This window comes from Pinus tabuliformis, chromosome 6 (assembly GCF_031772625.1).
Source record: "Pinus tabuliformis cultivar Carrire ecotype Pingquan chromosome 6, CPIR1, whole genome shotgun sequence".
Lineage (NCBI taxonomy): Eukaryota > Viridiplantae > Streptophyta > Pinopsida > Pinales > Pinaceae > Pinus > Pinus tabuliformis.
In genome coordinates, this window is record NC_142292.1 from 2,010,745,520 (window position 1) to 2,010,766,674 (window position 21,155).

Sequence of the window (21,155 nt, forward strand, 5' to 3'; positions counted from 1 at the left end):
CCATGCTTTGAACAGTACCTATCAAACTCTTTGCTGCAATATTCACCTCCATTGTCTGATCTAAGACACTTTAATTTCTTTCCTGTCTCAATCTCAACCAAAGCTTTCCATTTCTTGAAAGTATCAAATACATCAGATTTGTTCTTAATACAATAAATCCAAGTTTTTCTAGTTGCATCATCAATAAAAGTAACATAATAATGAGAGCCACCGAGAGATGATACCTGAGCAGGTCCCCATACATCTGTATGCACAAGCTCTAATTTTTCATTCTTCTTTTCTTTCCCAACTCTGAGAAATCTGACTCTCTTCTGTTTTCCATAAATGCAATTCTCACAAAAGTCCAAATCAACATTTTTCAAATCCAGCAACAAATTTCTTGAGTGAAGAATCTTCATCCCCTTTTCACTCATGTGTCCGAGCCTATGATGCCATAATGCTGCATCTGCTCCTTTGGAAGTTAAAGCATTAACAGAGTTAGAAATACCATTTCATAAATACAATGTACCAACCTTTTCGCCTTTTGCTATTACCGGGGCTCCTTTGGTGACCTTCCAAGCTTTATCTGTGAAAGTTGTCACACAACCTTCACCGCCTAACTGCCCTGTGGAAATCAAATTTTTCTTTAGATCTGGAACATGCCTTACCTCCTTTAATAGCCATTGGTTTCCATTTTGTTGTTTTACAAGAACCTTACCCATTCCAACGATTTTACAGGGTTTATCATCACCCAAACGAACTTGTCCAAAATCTCCTTGAACAAAGTCATGAAAGTATTTCTTATCAGGTGTGGCATGGAATAAAGCCCCTGAATCTACCACCCAGGAATCAGTAATATTTTCGAAAGAAAGAATCAAAGCATCTTGTAACACCTCACCTGTCACATTTGCTTCATGATTGTTTTCTTGCTGTGCATCCCTTCTTTTCCCTTTCGAGATCTACAGTCTTTCTTTAGGTGTCCTTTCTTTCCACATTTCCAGCACACTATCCCCGATCTGGACTTGGATCTGCCTTTCCTTGATTTACTGCGATATCCTGAGCTCTTTCCACTTTCCATTTTTCTTCCTCTAGACTCTGTACTCAAAGCATTTCCCGATGTCTCACCGGAGCTTTTCCGTCGCATTTCCTCGCTAAGGATAGCACCGATAACATCATCAAACTTTAAAGTACTAGATCCAGAAATGGAGTTACTAATGGCCATTACCAAACCATTCCAACTTTATGGTAATGAGCACAAGAATAACAGAGCTCTAACTTCATCATCAAAGTTTACCCCTACAGAACTTAACTGACTTGTAAATGTATTAAAATCATTTAAATGTTTTGCAACAGATCCACCTTCCGACATATTCATGTTAAATAACTATTTCATAAGAAATACCTTGTTTGAGGCCGAGGGTTTTTCATATAGTTTCGACAACGTCTTCATCAAACCCTCTGTCATGGTTTCCTTCAAAATGTTGAAGGCGATTGACGCAGCAAGGCACAACCGTATTGTTCCGAGTGCCTTTCTATCGAGAAGGTTCCATTCTTTGTCTTTCATACCCGTCGGCATCTTTGTTTTTCCGCCCAATGGTAGGTATAGATCTTTCTGATACAGATAATCTTCCATCTGCATCTTCCAGAGCGAGAAGTTTTGGCCGTTAAATTTCTCGACCCTAAACTTACCATCTTCCGCCATTGCTCCCACTCGAACCAGGAACCCTTCTTTCCTGCGAGTTTATCAGCCAAATAGATCTTCGGCTCTAATACCAGTTGTTAGAAAATTATTTATTACGGAGCAATGGAACACATAAAATATTGCAGAAATATAAACACAGAAAACACATAAAACAAGAGAGACATAGATATACGTGGTTCACCCAGTTTGGGCTACGTCCACCCCGAACAACCAGTCCTTCCTTTCCATTATCCAGCAAAATGAAGAGACACAACCTACAACAAATCCGCTGTAATATCCTCTGTTTTCTCTCACAGTCTCAGCTCTTTGTTTCTCTCTCATAGAATACACATCTATCACACAGTCTCAAATACAATTCCCTCATACAAAGAGAGGGGTTGCCTTCTAGGGCAAAAAACCCTAAACTAAACATAAGTTCTACAGTCAAATCATCTGCCTAATGAACGGCCTAGATTGACTAGAAATTACTATACTTTTACAAGGCAATTTTACATTTATTTTTGGCTTCGGGGGTGCTGCCCCCGAGCCCCCGCCGGGGGACCGCTGGCCCCCGGACCCCCCAGCCGGGGGGATGGGCCCCCCCGGACCCCCGCGGGGGGGACAAGTCCCCCCTGCACCGCCCCGCGTGGAGGGGTGTACAAAACTTCCTGGGGTATACATCCAGCTGAAACAAAGACCTCTAAACAATCACGCTCCACACACAACAGCCATAAGGAGTGTCCATTAGATGCAGTCCAATTTTGCGCCATTTGTACAAAAGACCACTCCACAAAGAGTTGTCCCTCACTTCCTGGATTGAAAGAAGTATACAAAGAAGTAGAAGAAGAGCCAGAATTGGTGTATCTACTTAATTAGCGCCATCAATGGCAGCCGCGACAATCAGGTATGTTTTTAGACCTGGATTCTTCTCTTCAGCCTCCACAATATAATGCTCAATAATATAATACAATGTGGCAAAATCAACCTCCCTTCCCGAATTGGTCACAACAATCATTTCCTTCATCATCTCCCTAGCCGAATCAAGCAAGCCAACCCAATTGGCCAAATTTTCCCTATACCCCACCATATTGGCAAAACAATGTATATCCAGCACAATGGACCCCTCCTACTTGATAGAGTCAAGCCTGGCAGACAAACTAGCAAAGACTGATGAATTAGCCAGTAGGAACTATCCCGCTCCCTCAACCTACACTGCCAGCATTACAACAAAACCCCTGGTCTAACTTAAGACCGCAACTCCAGCCCAACCCAACCCCAATCCGAATAACAGACTGATCCAATCCATTCAAATAATTGAAACACCAGAGACAGGAACTGATCTAAGGGAGTGTAATGACCTTCAATTAAGAGCTGGGCGTATCATTGAAACAGAGGGAGATAAAATAGCTCAAGTTGAAAATTAGTTACCTATAGAACAATCACTACAAGAAGAGGATGTGACCAGACAACAAATTCATGATTTAGCAGCAACATCCTCTCCCCCATTCCCTGAACAATTAATTATACCTCGACCTTACAATATCCTGATTTTGACATTTTGGGAGAACTACAAAACCTGTACATAAAAATCCCACTCCTCCAAGCCATTTAAGACATCCCAATATATGCAAAGACTATCAAAGAGCTATGTATAAAGAAACCAAGGAGGATAATAACAAATAACCCAAAAGTCCAAGTAGTTGGCACTCTATTTGACTTATTATCAGGGAAAGAAACACCCGTTAAATACGAAGACCCAGGAAATTCAATAGTAACCATACAAAACAATGGACAAACCTTCTCAAATGCCTTAGTTGATCTAGGAGCTACAATTAATATCTTAACAACCACCACTTGCCAAAAAATGGGCATTACATCAGTAGAACCGACCTCCACTTTACTAGAACTGGCTGACTGATCTGTGGTTAGGCTAGAAGGCACACTACATGATGTCATGGTACCCATTGACTCTTGGGAGTATCCGGCCGATTTTCTGATAATAAACCCCAAAAATCGACTTGATGGACATCCATTGATTTTAGGCAGACCTTGGCTTGCAACTGTCGATGCTTATATTGGCTGCTGACAAGGCAGTATGACCATAACTAAGGGGGCAAATATCAAGACTCTAGCTTTATACCCCCAAGCGCAGCCAAGTGTCACAATAATAAAAACTAACAAGCATCCTGTATCATACCTCACCAAAAATATTAGATCTCCATTAAGATCCCCATTAACCATAGAAGAGGCCCTTGATTTCAATGAACAAACAAAAGACGACGCCATTAACAATTTTATTAGCCAAGCTGAACCCAAATCCCACATACAATGTCACATGATAGAAGCAGCATTTGATAATGAGTTAGAAGAAGATCCTCTTAAAGATACACATGATCAAACAATACCTACTACATCTGTCTCAAATAGCAAAATTGTAGAAATGGAAAGACTTTAAACATTAAAGCCAACCTGACTTCCGAACAAGAAGAGAAGCTCATCCAACTACTGAGGAAATATAAAGAAGAATTTGCATGGGACTATCCTGCTATGAAAGGAATCGATCCCATTGTTATTGCTTTGAATGATCTGAGACTATAGTGAGCGCTGACATTTGTTGTCTAGTTCCCAGGTTGATGATCTGTTCCTTGATTATCTTTAGTTACATCAGTTTACAGAGGGATGAGTTACTATTACTGTACCCTTGACTGATAATTTGCTTAGTTTTCTGAATGCATGATTTAAGTCTTAAAGTGCTTTGTTGTAAGTAGATCTTGTTTTAAGCATCTGTTTACTCTTGTATTTTGAGCACTATACTACTAGCATTACTCTGACAAATGACCGCCTCAAACTGAGTACACTCTTTGAGATAACAAATCGTTCCTAGATTGATAAGTTAATGTGGGGTAAATAGAGGTGAAAAAGACCCTTTTTATTGCTTGACACCTGTAACAACTATGTAAGAAACAAATGTTTACACATTTCCAAAGAAGAACATTCAATGCCCCATCAAATTTGTAAGTCTTGTAAGAAGACCATCCCAAATAGTGGCCTCTTATAGTGGACTCCCATCAAACATTCTGTAGGTACCTTAACGTTGCGGGAGTTGGATATTCAAGCTCCTCTCTCGGGTATTCTGAAGTCTATAAAGAAGTTGAATGGATCATGATTATTCCTCTTATTGAATATTCAATCAAGTAGGACAAGGTCAATTTGACAAAATTTCCATAAGAATTTTGTCTTGTGCAATCATTAAGAGCACTGGACTTAAGAAAATGCTCAAAAATGAAGTCATTTCTTGAGTGCTTTTGTGGGAGTTGGAGATTCAGGATCCCCTCTCAATCATTCCAAAGTCGAGAGAGAGGTTGAATAACTTAAAATGGATTGTGATTGGTCCTCTTACTGAATACTCCTTCAAGTAGGACAAGGTTAATCTAACAAAATTTCCATAACAATTTTGTCTTATGTAGTCATTAAGAGCATTGGACTTAAGAAAATGCTCATAAATGAATTCATTTCTCAAGTTCTTTGGTATATTAACCAATCTCCAACATATTGTGTTAGGATATTCCGACACATAGGATATAGTTAAGTTCAACTTGGTCTAGTGTAGAGTTAGGTATAGAGTTAGGTAAAGTGTGTTTCTTTACCGTTGTACATTTTGTAACTTACAATCCGACGGTCACGATATGTAGTGATCCGACGGTTCATTCTCTCCTCGGTATTACTGACACTTGATCCGTGGCTTGACACCCGATTGGTCCATGAATTCTATTTAAAGCGCATGGAGGGTCATTTGTAGGGTAATCCATGCATGAGAGAAGCTTATGTAAATTTTCATTCTTTGATTAATAAATTGCCTGAAGTGGCCGCGTTGGCTCAGGCCGTGGACTGTTTCCCTCTTTGAGGGTTTTAACCACGTCAAAAATACTGGTGTATTGATCTGTGATCTGGTTGTGAGCGGTGTCCTTTTGGTGTTCTTTCTGAGGAACTTACCCTGTAAATTCCTACATGGTATCGGAGCTATTTGAGGGTCGCGTCCGTTGGTGATCCAAATCTGAAGCCGGTAGAACTGCATCCGACTGCCGTTTCCTAGATCTGTTGTTTCTGACTGCTTTCGGGCCGAGAGGACTGCTCTGTTGTGTTCGGAGCATCTGTTCCAGTGAGGAACCCCTTTCGTTTCACGCGAAAAGGTTTCCGGTAGCCCTAGCTGCGTCATTTTTTAGATCTGGAGGTATACAGTGTTTATTTGCAGTTTATTGTTATTTTCTCTCTGCTTACTTCGGTTTCGGTTTATTTAGCTTTTTTTTAACCGGATCTATACCTTTCATTTCTGCGTATGCTCTTTGCCCTGCGACTCTGTGCGATCTGGGCAAATCAGAAATAGAAAGGAAGGATTTTTCTCATGCGTATGCTCTTTTCCCGGCACCTTAGTGTGATCTCGGAAAATCAGAAACATTGAGAAAAATATTTAGTTTTTCGGCTAAAGCTAACATTGAGCCGCAAGGTTCAATTTTTGAAAATATTTAGTTTTTTGGGTAAAGCTAACTTCGAGCCGCAAGGTTCGTTTTCTTTGCATGTCCGTGTTGGGTTTTGTGTTTTTTGTTTTGTAGGGAAAAAGAGCTTTCTCAAAGTAAGCACGCAACCCAAAGCAACCCCCCCCCCCCCCCCCCCCCCCCTCTCTCTCTCTCTCTCTCCCAAATTTTTTGTATAGATCAATTGGTTCAAAGCTATTTTAAGAGAGTAGAGGTCTTGGGTTCAAGTCTCCATTTTGTGGGGGCGGAATTTTTCATTTCCGCACATTCCCGCACTTCGTCGGCAACTTCAACAATTTTTTTTTCAAAAATCCATAACTTCTTCATCCGGAGCCTTTTTCAGAGCCATTTTTTTTAAACCAGCCTAATTTTTTGAGATCTATCCATTGGAACACTTACTTTCAGCATCTTCAGCTTCAGTTTCTGTTGAAATGGAAAGTCAATACCAAGTTACCCTTGACAGCACCAACTACTTCCAATGGTTGTCCTACATGGAGGATTTACTTAGAAGTAAAGGTCTCTACCGAATAGCCACAGACCAAGAAAAGGAACCGAAAGATGAAGACAAGGCTGCTAAATGGGAAAATAGACAAGATCAAGCACGTGGTTTGATAGGGATATCTATTTCTCCAGATCTTAGATTCCATATTGCAGAACTTGAAACTCCTCATAAAGCAATGGAACAAATCAATAAAGTTTTTGGGATTAAAAATGAAATTAGAGCCCATCAACTTGAAAATGAGTTGCTTACATTGGACCCTAATAATTTTTCTTGCATTGAAGATTTCTTATCTAAGTTCAAGACCCTTAGATATCTTTTGGAAGGTGTTAAGGTTAAGAAAGAAGATAGTAACCTTATTTATTCCATTCTTACTAAGTTGGGACCAGCCTACTCTGTATTTGTTTCCACCTTCCATTCTACAAGAGAAGCCTTCATTTCTCAAGGAAAAGACTACAAGCCCCCTTCCTTTGACTCTTTTTGTGATTCTTTAATAAGAGAACAAGAAAAACTCTTACACCTTGGTCTTCTTAATCTTGGAAACTCTTCCAAGAAAGCGTTAGCCGCCCAGCAGCAACCAAATTCAAATAATCCTAAAAAGTCATATCCTAAAAAGAATGGTCCTAAACCAAACAAGGGTCCTAAGCAATTTCAGCCCCAAAATGAAAAATCATTTCAACAAAATGATAAGACAAATAAAAACAAAGGGAAGAAGACTGATAGACATTGCAATTTTTGTAATCGAGATGGCCACTTAAAATCAAAATGCTTTAAAAAGATGGAAGCCTTGGAAGCAGCAATGAAGAAGCATAACATCCATTTGGGGCAATCTTCAACTTCAACTTCATCTTCAGGAATGGCACTTTCTGCATGTGGTTGTCAAGCATCTCGGTCTGGCTATGCATTAAATGTATCTTCTTCTTCTCATTCTCATGAGTGGCTCATTGATTCTGGAGCTTCTTATCACATGGCCAAAAACAAAGCCATGTTCTCTTTTTTAAATGATTGTAACACCAAAAATATATATGTTGGTGATGATAGATCTCTTAATGTTGTAGGGACTGGAACTGTTCATCTAGAAAATGGTCAGTTTAATGATGTATTATGTGTTCCAACCTTATCCTGCAACCTTCTATCTGTATATCAGATAACTCATTCAGGTGAAGGTAAAATCGTTGAATTTTCACCTCATGATATTGTAATCAAGGACTTAAAAGATCCTAAACAGATTTTGGCTACTGGCATTGCTGATGATTCTACAAGGTTGTATAAGTTTCACAACTTTGGGTCATCAAATCTTCCCTCAGTATTTGTTGCTCATAACGATGAAGTGAGCAAACTTTGGCATGAGCGATTTGGTCACTTAAACTATTGCTCCCTTCAGCATCTATGTAAAGAAAATATGGTGACAGTTCTTCCTATGGTATCTTGCAGAGATGGTGTTTGTTTCGGATGTGTACTCGAAAAACATCATCGGGACAATTTTGAAAAACGTGCCTCTTGGCACGCCTCAGCCCCTTTACAACCTGTGCATAGTGATTTATGTGGTCCACTTCTAATTGTGTCATTCTCTGGTTGCAAGTATTTCTTAACTTTCATTGATGATTTCTCCAGACGCACTTGGGTATACTTATTAAAACTCAAGAGTGAAGTATTTAACACTTTTTTGGCCTTCAAGGCCTTTGTTGAAAAACAATCTGGACATCAAATTCTTAAGTTAAGATCTGATAATGGCGGATAATATGTTAAAAACACATTCATCAACTATTGCACTAAGAATGGGATTCAAATGCAACATACTGTTCCATATACTCCACAACAAAATGGTGTAGTTGAAAGGAAGAATCGCACCTTAAAGGAAATGGCTAATTGTATGCTACAATCTAAAGGACTTGGTCTTAGTTTTTGGGTAGAAGCAATTAACTATGCAAATTACATAATAAATCGCACTCCTACTAAGGCTTTAAAGAATATCACTCCATAAGAAGCATGGAGCTCAATCAAACCAGATGTAAGTCACTTTCGTGTTTTTGGAAGTGAAGCGTGGGCCCATATTCCAGATGAAAAGCATAAAGCTTTAGAACCTAAGAGTGAAAAATGTACTTTTGTTGGATATTCTGAAGATGTCAAAGGCTATAGACTTATTCCATTTAAGTCCAAAAATGTTATCATTAGAAGAGATGTAAAATTTGATGAAAATATATCGGCCTGCGAGCCTAGTCCGGCGGATGTGCCACCTCTCCCTATCTCTTCTACCTTTGAAAACATTTCTTCTTCAGATGATGAAAGTGAGAATGACAATCCTCCCCCACCATCTCAGGATCCTCCTTCAGCTCCTGAGCTTCCAAAATGGGTTCGTGCTACTCGAGATGCGGCAGGTGATCTTGCCGGTGATCCTACAGATCAACGACGCACACGTTCTCAGTTCGAGAGAGCCTCTTCTTTACTGGCTCAAGCTCTAGTAAATTATGATCCTGACACCTTTGCAGAAGCTTCAAGCCATCCAGATTGGGAAGCAGCTATGAATGAAGAATATCATTCATTATTGGCAAATGATACATGGGATCTTGTTCCTTTACCAAAGGGACGAAAACTTGTTAGATGAAAATGGGTTTACAGAACCAAGTATGGACCAGATGGGAAAGTTGATAAACACAAAGCTCGTCTTGTTGCTAAGGGCTTTTCACAGGTTGAAGGCATTGACTACACTGAAACCTTCTCCCATGTTGCCAAAATGAACTCTATCCACCTTGTTCTTTCCCTTGCTGCCTCTTTCAAATGGGAAGTCCATCAGATGGATGTTAAATCTACCTTCTTGCATGGGGACTTGCATGAAGAAATCTATATGGAACTACCCATTGGCTTCATACAAACAGACTCCAGCCTTGTTTGTCGACTTAAGAAATCCCTTTATGGTCTCAAGCAAGCTCCTCGGGCTTGGTATGCCAAAATGGATAGCTTTCTTTTAGAATCTGGCTTTTCTAGGTGTCATTCTGACAATACTGTCTACACCAAGAAAGTGGGCAACTCTCTTATCATCCTTGTTCTTTATGTTGATGATCTTATCCTTACTGGTAGTGATCCCAACCTTATAAACCATGTGAAGTCTAGCCTCAAAAGGAAATTTGAAATGACAGACTTAGGACACTTACACTATTTTCTCGGTCTTCAAGTCTTGCAATCCAAGGAGGGTATTTCCCTTTCCCAGTCCAAGTATGCTTGTGATATTCTACATCATTTTCACATGGAAGACTGTAAGCCAGCCCCTTCTCCCTTTCAGTCTGGAGTCAAACTATCAGTCACTTGTACTTCTCCTGAAGTTGATGCTACCTTATACCGTCAACTTGTAGGAAAACTTTTGTATCTAACCCATACTCATCCTGACCTTTCCTTTGCTGTTGGCCTTGTTGCTCGGTTCATGCAAAACCCCCGTGAAAGTCATTGGAAAGCAGCTAAAAGAATACTTCGTTATGTTCGAGGTACAGTTCAGTTTGGCATTCATTACAGTGCCAAAGCATCTCCTCTATTGGTTGGTTTCACTGATTCCGATTGGGCTGGTGACCCTGATGATCGGAAGTCTACTGTCGGTTATGTGTTCACTCTTGGTTCAGGACCTATTACATGGGCTTGCAAGAAACAGGGTGCCATTTCTCTTTCATCAGCAGAAGCAGAGTATCGTGGTGCCGTAGAAGCTAGTAAGGAAGCCTTGTGGCTTCGTCAGATCCTGTCGGAGTTTGGCTTTGAGCAGCAGCATCCGACTACACTTTGGTGTGATAATCAAAGTGCCATTCAGCTATGCAAAGATCCAGTCCAACATCAGTGCAGCAAACACATTGAACTGCACATGCAATTCATCAGAAAGCTCATTCACGACCATGTTCTTGAAGTGTAATATTGTTCAACAGATGATCAAGTTGCAGACATCTTCACAAAGGCTCTCACAGAGGCGAAGTTCACTAAACTTCGATTTATGGTTGGAGTTCAGGAAGTTGTCACTAAGGGGGGATAGGCTCTAGTGCCTCCTTCCTTCTCCTATTGTGTCATATTTGTAAATCCTTCAATCCTATCCCAAGTTGTTCTTAAGGGGGGATGTTAGGATATTCTGACACATAGGATATAGTTAAGTTCAACTTGGTCTAGTGTAGAGTTAGGTATAGAGTTAGGTAAAGTGTGTTTCTTTACCGTTGTACATTTTGTAACTTACAATCCGACGGTCATGATATTATTGATCCGACGGTTCATTCTCTCCTCGGTATTACCGACACTTGATCCGTGGCTTGACACCCGATTGGTCCATGAATTCTATTTAAAGCGCATGGAGGGTCATTTGTAGGGTAATCCGTGCATGAGAGAAGCTTATGTAAATTTTCATTCTTTGATTAATAAATTGCCTGAAGTGGCCGCGTTGGCTCAGGTCGTGGACTGTTTCCCTCTTTGAGGGTCTTAACCATGTCAAAAATACTGGTGTATTGATCTGTGATCTGGTTGTGAGCGGTGTCCTTTTGGTGTTCTTTCTGAGGAACTTACCCTGTAAATTCCTACATATTGTCTTGACAAAGTGCAATAAATTGGATACATTTCTATACTCTTTTGGTAATTTAAACAATCTCCAATAGATTGAGATATTTGAGTTCCAAGCTTTGAAGAGGCTGTCAGATTCCTTTGGCAAGTTAAACAGCCTAGAACAAATTCAACTGATTATGTACCAAGATTTAGAGAGCCTTCCAGATTCCTTTGGTGATTTAACCAAACTCTAATAGGTTTAGCGATATAATTTGTCAACTTTTAAGAGACTGCCAAAATATTTTGTAATTTAACCAACCTTCTATATATCAACCTAGCCTGGTGCCCTGTTTTTGAAAGGTTTCCATATTCCTTTTGTAAATTAATTAAACTCCAACATCTTGATTTAGAGTCTTCCACTAATTTAACCATGTCAAACAGAACACTAGGAAATATAAACATGCTTGAGTATGTAAATCTCTCTGACTGTAGGAAAATTGAAGTGTTCCCTCCGCAAGTGGCACATCAAAGGTTGCTTAAAATGTTATATATGAGAGGTACAAATTTAAAAGAACTACCAAGTGTAATTGGAGAGTTAAGCAATTTGGAAGTTTTTGCATGTAGGACCTTTATTGGACACAATTCCATATGTAACTTAAAGAAATTGAGGAAATTGTAGCTCTTTGTGTGTAAGGAATTGAAATGTTTCTTGGCTTCGCTACGTGACTTAAGGAAATTGAAGGAATTTCAACTTCATAAATGTAAGGAATTGAAATGCTTGTCACCTTATCATGGATTGTTGGCCCAGTTGACTAAGTTGAGGGTAGTTGGTTTTCCATTAATACACATACTTCCATTTGAGGAGATGAAAGCAGAAAGAGAAACATTGAGTGATTTGGACTCTTCCATTCACAACTGCATACTTCCATGGCTCCAATTGTTAGAGGTTACAGGGATAGGGATATTAGAGGTATCATTTATTGGATTTTTTTGCTTCAACCATTGCTATCTTATAGTGTCTTACTGTAATTATGTGCAGGAGGTTGGAACATTTCCATCTACACTCATAGATTTATCATTTAGGTTTTGTGATAATTTGACAAAAAAAACATACAATATGTCATCTTCTGAAACTTCAAAACTTCATAGTTGTTCGTTGTAAGAAATTGGAGGAGTTTCCATGTATGGAATGGTTGTTATCTTTTAGGTATTTAAACATAAGTGGGCATGTGAGATTACTAAATACTAGGATTGGGGCAAGTGTCACAACTTTAATGACTGTCCATTAATGGGTGTTCTGAGTTAGAAGAGGTGGAAGGAATCCAACATTGTATGTCATTGTAGAATTTGTATGTTGGAGATTGTCCCAAACTCCAACAAACAATTTTAAACATGTCAGGTGTTATATGGTGTTTAGTTACATCAAAGGAAGTTTTCAAGAGATCATTTCTATTCAGGCCTTCGTCGATTTTCCATATCCACTTGGAGTCTTCCACTTGTTCGACAAATTTTCCTAAACATGACTTGTATTTTATAATTCACGGGATATGTACTATGTTCTTCCATGCCAATAAATGGATATCAAGCTAAAATATATGGAAAGCATTTTAGCTTTAAAACCATTTTGGAATGGGGGAATCCTTATTTCATCCATTAATCATTGTATAAATCAGATTTTATCTTTATCGATCATATATATGCATTTGAAATGAACCGTGTCATTCTTCCTTTCCCATTTGATATTGTCAACATTTATTTAATTAAGTAAAGAAATTAAAGAAAATACTTGGCATTTCATTATTAACCATTTCACCCATCATTAAATGTATAAATTACATTTTAAGTTAACGACCTTTATATATGCATTTGTTATATGTAGTTCAAAATATTCCAATAATTATGCATTTTCATTTGATCTTGCAACAACTTCTTAACTAAATAAAGAAAATACTTCTAAGACATGTCATGATTAATATATTTAAAATGGTGAGTTAATTTATGTCTTCAGTGGAATTTGGTTAACCACTTCACATTGCAATTTTGGAAAAGAAAATGTAAGAAAAGTTACATAGGATTTACATGAAGGTTTTTGTTGTAAAGAAAATATGTAAAACTACTTTGGATATCGGAAATCTTATTATTACTTTCTAAAAACATCAATAAAATAAAATGAGCAAAATCAATTACGCTAAATGCATTTTCTGGGGGTACCATTTTATTCAAAGCTACATCATTTCTCTATAATCACCTGGAATCCACTCTATGTCCAACAACCATTAATCAAACCATCCATCTATCTTACCATTCATGGTCCAAAAAAATTCACACTTTGATTATGTACCCATCCAATCCACGCCTTTGCAAATTAATTTGTTTTGGAGATAACTAAAATGTTTATAAAAACAATTTGATGGGCCTTTTGCTATACATTGACGTATCATCGTTTGAGGTGTTAAAGGGTTAACAAGTTGAAAGGAAGGAGGCTCACATGGTTTTGAGTTCCTATGAGAGGGTCTTCGCCACCATGTGTAAAAAACAATTGAGAAAGGTACAAACTTTCCTCATCTTTAGAGTGGTTTTGTCATAAAAAATGCCACTTATGTTATTGTCTCAAACGTTCTAAACAACATCCACGCTTCTTGTCAAGAAGAATATATGTCATGAATTCCTCCTATGGATGCCTATGCACCCCTCTATAGTGTGCCTTTGTAGGCAAGGAAGTGTCTACCTCTCTTTTTGAATCTTTCGTACTTCAACAATCATATACTAGATTAAAAAAATGTTTATAGCAAATACTATTCCATTAGTTTTTTCTTTATTTGTATATTGATGTAATCATTCATGGTCATGGCCATTTTTGTTTGGCATGCCATGCAGCATTGAATAGAAATTGACGGATAAGATAGGTTATAATTCACATATCAAGGGCTTTAAAATGACACATGTTTATCCAAGTATTTAATGTGTATTGGGAGTGACCTATCTATATACAACCTATTCATCATGGTTGGGGATTGCAATCTATAATTTGGATGTAAGAATACATCACTCACAAGGCCACTTACTAGAGTAGCATTGGACAAAAAAACACTTGTGACTAATAGAAATATAGAAATCTCCATTTAAAACAAATAGAAACATCTACATTTTGAGGCCCCAATCTGGTTGTTTATGGTTTAGATTTATGCAAGGTATGGAATTGAGGGGCAATAGGCCAAGGTCAAGGGAAAAGAAAAGAATTGCGATTTAGGCAATAGAGTTAAGGTGGAGTCTTCACTTCTATCTTATAGCAACCCACCACCAAGGTTCAGCGTTAAATTGTCATCCTAACAATGCACTTATATTTTGTCTTTGAATAATTACTATGCTGACAGATAATGTTTTTGGTGCTCATTTTAATCGATGGTTTCATATCTCTTTTTGAATTTTAATAGTGATCCATGAAAATGTCATGATACATAATGATACTCAATTTCCTTGTACTCCAATAGTCATTGGAAATTTTTCTTTATATATCACCATTTCATTGTAAATTTTTCTTTATATATCACCATTTTATTGTTCTAGAGGGTTCCATTAGAAAAACTAATTGAGGTTGACTTAATGAGAAAACCAAGTAACTCAAGAACTCTTGCATCCTTCAATTTTATGTTCATTGACATTTACCCTCACTAAAATCCCTTTTGAAGATTCATTTTTCTCAAAAAACAAATCCTTCAATCTTTAAATAATGTAACTATTCGATGTTCCTTGCCCCGCTTCAAGGGTTTGCTTGTTTATTTTACATGCAAAAGTTAAATATAATAAATATTTCCTACTAAAAAAAAATAGAATTATACAACCAAGATATTAGTGCTTGTGTGGTGCTAGATCTAGGAAGATGGCAGGCAATGAGGGGATGCACCCCATGACAATAGACTTAGAGAAACAATGAAGGTGAATATGGAAATTATAAGATGAAAAATCTATTGATACCTAAGTCTAATCCTTCATCTAAAAGGAGTGAGGTCATTGTTGTACTCATTTATCCTCCATTATTTTACAAGATATATGACGAGTCTTCAAGAAACCAAGTCATCTACAAGTAAGAGATTCCAAATTACTCTATCGACAACATCTAGATCATTAACTTTAGTGTCGACTATATTCTCAACATTAATTGGAAATTCAATGTAAATATAAACATCCAAAATTTGAGCAAGAAGATAGATAGATATTATCTCAATAATATCCATCTCCTTGTTTTGTACTTAGGCACAGTGTTGTGCACAAGTATATTTTTGGCATTCTACTAGGGCCACCATGCCACCATCATCTTGGATATCATGCTCACTGAAAGTTGTGCTTAGATCACCAATGACATGATCTCTACATTCAATGTGGATGTTAGTGCTAGATATGGTTGATTCCTTCAAATAAATAATGATTCCCTTTGTGGGAAGCTCATGTTTGAAAATGATGGTTGTGAAGTGCACCTTAGAAATTTTCTATGATAATATATCCAATGAATGCATCTAATGCTCATCTTAATCTCTCAAATGATGGACAAATAAACATTTCCATGGAGGGTGACCACCCTCACATAGAGAAAGATCACACTAGTATTCAGTGACGAATTAAATCTACTGTCACCTAATCTAATCCTACATATTCAAAGAGAGATAGAACACATTAGATCAAATTTTGGAGAGTTAATAAACACACATATTATACTTAGTATGTTATTATCATGAGACAATATAACATATTTATACAAGAAGCTAGGCCTTAAGATAGAGTGACTATCTTCGCCAGACAATTTACTTAGTTGAAAGAATATCTTAACCACACACTAATTTAAAAAGAATGAAATAATTGGAGACCATACTAATCTAACAACCTCAAATAACTCAAAATATCAAATATGAAGCATAAAACAAGTAATTTAATATGTAAAGCAGCCGTAAAAATATCCAAGAGAATTATAAAACCTTCCTAAATCCTATATACTAATAAATTATAGGCTTGGATTGTGAAATATATTGATTAATTTTGATGATTTTTCAAATAATTGAAAAAAAAATCAATTTTTTTGATTTTTAGTAGAGTTCAATTAGAATTTGGTAACTATGATGCAAAACAAATAAAAATGTAGTAAAAATGATCACTATATATAACTTTCAGTTGTAGTCAATTTGTTCTATGTCTTTAAAGATTTCTTAGCATATTTTCCAATTTAATTTGTCCATAAAAATAAAATGTGGCCAAAAAATATTTTGCTAATTTCCATTAAAAACTCCAAAACATAACATATTTAACAACACCCAAACTAACCTAACATATTTAACAACACCCAAACTAAATATTTACTAAATCCTATTAAAAACTCCAAAACCTAACTTATTTAAACAACGCCCACTTAAAAAGGCTAAATATGCTGCCGGGTTTAAAAGGAAATGGGGTAGATCAAATCGGGAAAGGGTTCCAGTGAACCTGACCAAAATCGTTGGATTATATATATATTTATTTTGAATCATGCAAATGCGCAGCTGATTGCGCTGGGTAACAGTTGTTTTGTATCAAAAGTCGCTCTAACAAGTCCAGAATACAAACAATTCCGCCGTTTTGTGGACGAAATCTTCTGGGTCCGGAGCCGGGCATGGCTGCAACGAAACCTGCCTTTCCACGGTGTCTCTGACGTCACGGCAGCCATGAAAATCGCCGGCATGATACAACACATATTTTGGTGTGATACATGTTTTAACTGGGCTGACCGAAGGACGTTCACGTGATCAAAGCGTCGCGGCGGCCATGAAAATTTCCGGTGTGATACAACCTACTTTTTTGGCGTGATACCACACATTTTTTTATGTGGTGATAATGATTTTAACGAGGCTGACCTAAAGCCGTTAACGTGATCGAAAAGGAAATTACAGTTGCGCCTGATAACGACAATTCAGAGTTTATTTAAACAATTAATCAAAATTACAATTTTGCTTTAGCTATAAAAACTGTTTCAGTCTCGTTTTAGAAACTGTTTTTGTCTCTTTGGTTTTAGCTTTTTAATATAAAAGATTTTATAGTGCAGTGTAACCCGTTGATGTTTGTGGAGGTTTTTTTTATTTTATTTTTAAGTATCAGCCCTTAAAAAACAAATTTATCTAAAATAAAATATAATGAAGTTAAATTAGTCAATGTGGTAGTTTAATTGGCTATGGCTGTATAAATAAAATATTATGTGAGAAAGTTTATGGTTCAAATATTTTAGATTTATTTATGTCAGTGAAAAGAGGTCAGTTAATATATTTAGAGGTTATAATGATAGTGGAATTGACCCACTCAAGACTGACTTAGTTATAGATTAGTGGTAGTGGTCGGAATCAACCCAAGTGAATGGTAGACTGGCCTAGTTATAGATTTCTTTAGATTCAAACAAAATAGACTGACCTAGTTATGGATTAGTGGTAGTGGTTGGAATCAACCCAAGTGAATAAGGCACTTGCCTAGTTATAGATTCGTTTAGATTAACCTAAAATTGTAATAGTACTTAATTAAAACAATTTATAGTTTATTTAAACTATTAATAAAATCAAAATACAATTTTCATTTAAAGGCTTGGTCAAGCCTCACTAACCCATTTATTGGATGGAAGAACGATCAATGCACAATGGGATGCTTATCCTAAAATTGTGTGATGAAGAATGATCAACCCACAATGAGATGCTTATTAGTAACATTGTGTAATATGATTGATCCTAAATACCCCTTCAGATAATTTAATTCCACTAAACTAACTTCAATCTTCAACTCTTCTCCATAAAATATGAACCTATGACCCAATAAGCATTCAAACAAACCAACTTGTAAACACTTCATGGATTTAAATTTACCAAGTTAAAAAATAAAAATAAAAAATCAATAATTCAAAACTAAAAAACAAAAATAAAAACCTACTTTGATATGGTTGGAAAGAGAGCGATTCTAAATGGTGCTGCTCTACTTCAATAATTATACTAGACTTGTATTTACCAAGAGCCACAGAGAATAACTATCTATGTTATAACAGATTTCTCACTCTTTAAAAAACTTACATAAACTTAGTAATCTAAAATATTTAATATTTTATAGGCTTGTATTTACCAAAAGCCACAGAGAATAACTATCTATGTTATAACAGATTTCTCACTCTTTAAAAAACTTACATAAATTTAGTAATCTAAAATATTTAATATTTTATGATGAGTTATTTGATTTAATGTTATATTATTATTACTTTTCAAATTGAGTTATAAAGGTGTGGTTCAAAAATTAGGTGGGAAGTTTTTACATGTTTAGTAGTTCAATCTTGAATTAAACTATGTATACCTGAAACTTGCTAGAAGAGTATTTTTTTTAGCTGGAAAAAAATTAAATTTCCGGCTTACTAGCCATAGCAATTTGATTCAGGGTGACACTGAGATTGTGTGAAATACAACCTGTAAATCTGTATAACTTTTTCTGTTCAATAACAAGCTGTAAATCTTTGGTGAGATATCAGGGTTTTGAAGCCTGGGGCCATGCGAGATCCAACTTGAATATGATTTGGATTTGCGACAGTGGAAGCCCCACAACCATTATTTTGAAAGAGATTCCACCGTTTTCCAATTAAAATCTCTGAAGGATCGCGGCGGAAAGCACATGTCCGAAAAGGCTCGAAGTTCTGAGGAATTGCGTGATGTGTAGAGGGATTTGCTTTTACACAGGCGTCAATATGATTGAAGTGCATCGCCACGTACATAGGTTGAAGTGCGGGGAGTGACCCACCTGAGAATTTCGGAAGAATAAAGGTTGGGGCTCTCGCCCCCATGGGGATATATCAAATCTTCTGTTATTGTTGTAAAGGATTTTGTTTCATTTTTTTTTCACCATGACTGTAAAATATACTTTTCCACGAGAATATTAAGATATTGTTCAGTTCCTTTTAATTATGATGATCCGTGATCAGATCTTTCACCAAAATATATTCGTCGATGTGAGTCCAGACGTAAACAAATTTAATAATTATTTTATGAGTCCTATTTGATGAGTATTTTCGATCTTACTCTTTAAAAGTATATTATTAAATATAAATAATTTATATATTTTATGTGGTTTTCTTTGGGGCTTAGTTAGACTGCTTCTGGGCTAGGTTCATTTTGTTTAAATATATACTTAGTAATGAGATGTTCTCAATCAGATTTTGTGTATGATAGTTTAATTTTCACAATAGTGGTTTTTATTCTCAACTCTTTTAGTAAGCTGCGATCTTCAACTTTTTCTTTGTGCATGATAGTTTAATTTTCATAAAAGTGGCTTCTATCCTCAACTCTCTCCTTGTGCATGATAGTTTAATTTTCACAAAGGTGACTTTCATCCTCAACTCTCTCCGTAAGCTTCTATCCTCAACCCTCTCCTTAACATTTGAATCTGAGACCTAATGGAACTAAAGGATAATTTAATTCTCCCAAAACTGGGTTTCATTGTCAAATCCTCTCATGAGGTTTGAATCTGATGTATCTCCCCAAACCCTAATTGGATGAGTTTCTAACTCAAGACTTGTAGGTCTAATACCACTTCTTAGAGTTGAGATTGGCATTAGAACAAACACTGCAAGTATTAGTCTCTGCTACAATTAGCAAAATTAAGATCTATTATAGTTAAACACTAGAAGCACTAAACACAATGTCCAACACTCTTAAATCTACAATGTCCAACAATCTTAAAATCTCCCTTAAAAATCATTGAAATAATAAATTTAACTTATTAAATTTGTATAAATTTAAAAAATAATAAAAAACAAAATTATAAAATTACATTTCTATTGATTTTATTTTTTTAATTATAATATCAATTCTCGAGCAAGCTCAATTGGCAATGGCCACTAAAATAAAATCTTGTGTGCAAGGACATTCAATGTTCAAATTTCCCACCAATTTAATTGCGAATTTCTCTAAATACCCCACCTCTCTCTCTCTCTATATTCTTGTGTATAAAGAGGTTTAATGTTCAAATCCCACAGTAAATAAGAAACCAATCTAATTGCCAACTTTTCTAAATATCTATATATATATACACAACCTTAAAAAGATTCAATATTCAAATCCCACCCAAATATATATAAAGCCAATCTAATTACCCATTTCTCTAAAATATCAATATATATATATATATATATATATATATATATGAAATTTTGTGCTGAAATCCCAAAATAATATATATGAAATTTTGTGTTGAAATCCCAAAGTAAATAGGAAACCAATTTTTCTAAATTTCTATATAGACACAACTCCAAAAAGATTCAAAATTCAAATCCCACCCAAATATATATATAAAACCAATCTAATTACCCACAAACCAATCAATAAATAAATAAATATATATATATATATATATATATATATATGACATTCTTACCAGGCTAAAAATAACAGCAAACCTAACTCACTAACTGCTAACAACCTCTATATACCAGAGTCGGTGAGATTTTTGGTCTGCATGATATAAACGAATTATATTATTAAATTGGTCCTAAGTACGGTGCAGATCCGCCCACATATTTATGGAGCCGTGGTATTGGTTTTTCTTGCGTGCCTGCTGACTGCTTAGTACCAAGTATTTCGACTGATTTCATCCCATCATCTTCCTTTTTTTCAGATTACATGATTTTTACGAGTTCTGTAGTCCCAAATTGACCGTGTTCTATTCAAATACGTTAGTTCCACGACCTCTGTATTCCTAAATTCAAATGATTAATGCGCTCTATGGCACATGACTATGCTGAGGCGCATTGAGCTTCTTCGTGTCAATAGCCATCTTTTCAAATTTCCTCACGCGAGCTATTTTGTCTCATGCATTTCAGCCCGCCAATCCTTCCTCGTTTATATGTTCCCTGTTTTCCTAGTGTGGTAGCCCGTCTGTGCTGAGAAGATCTGTAAAGATAGAGTTTGTTAAGGTAAAGCTC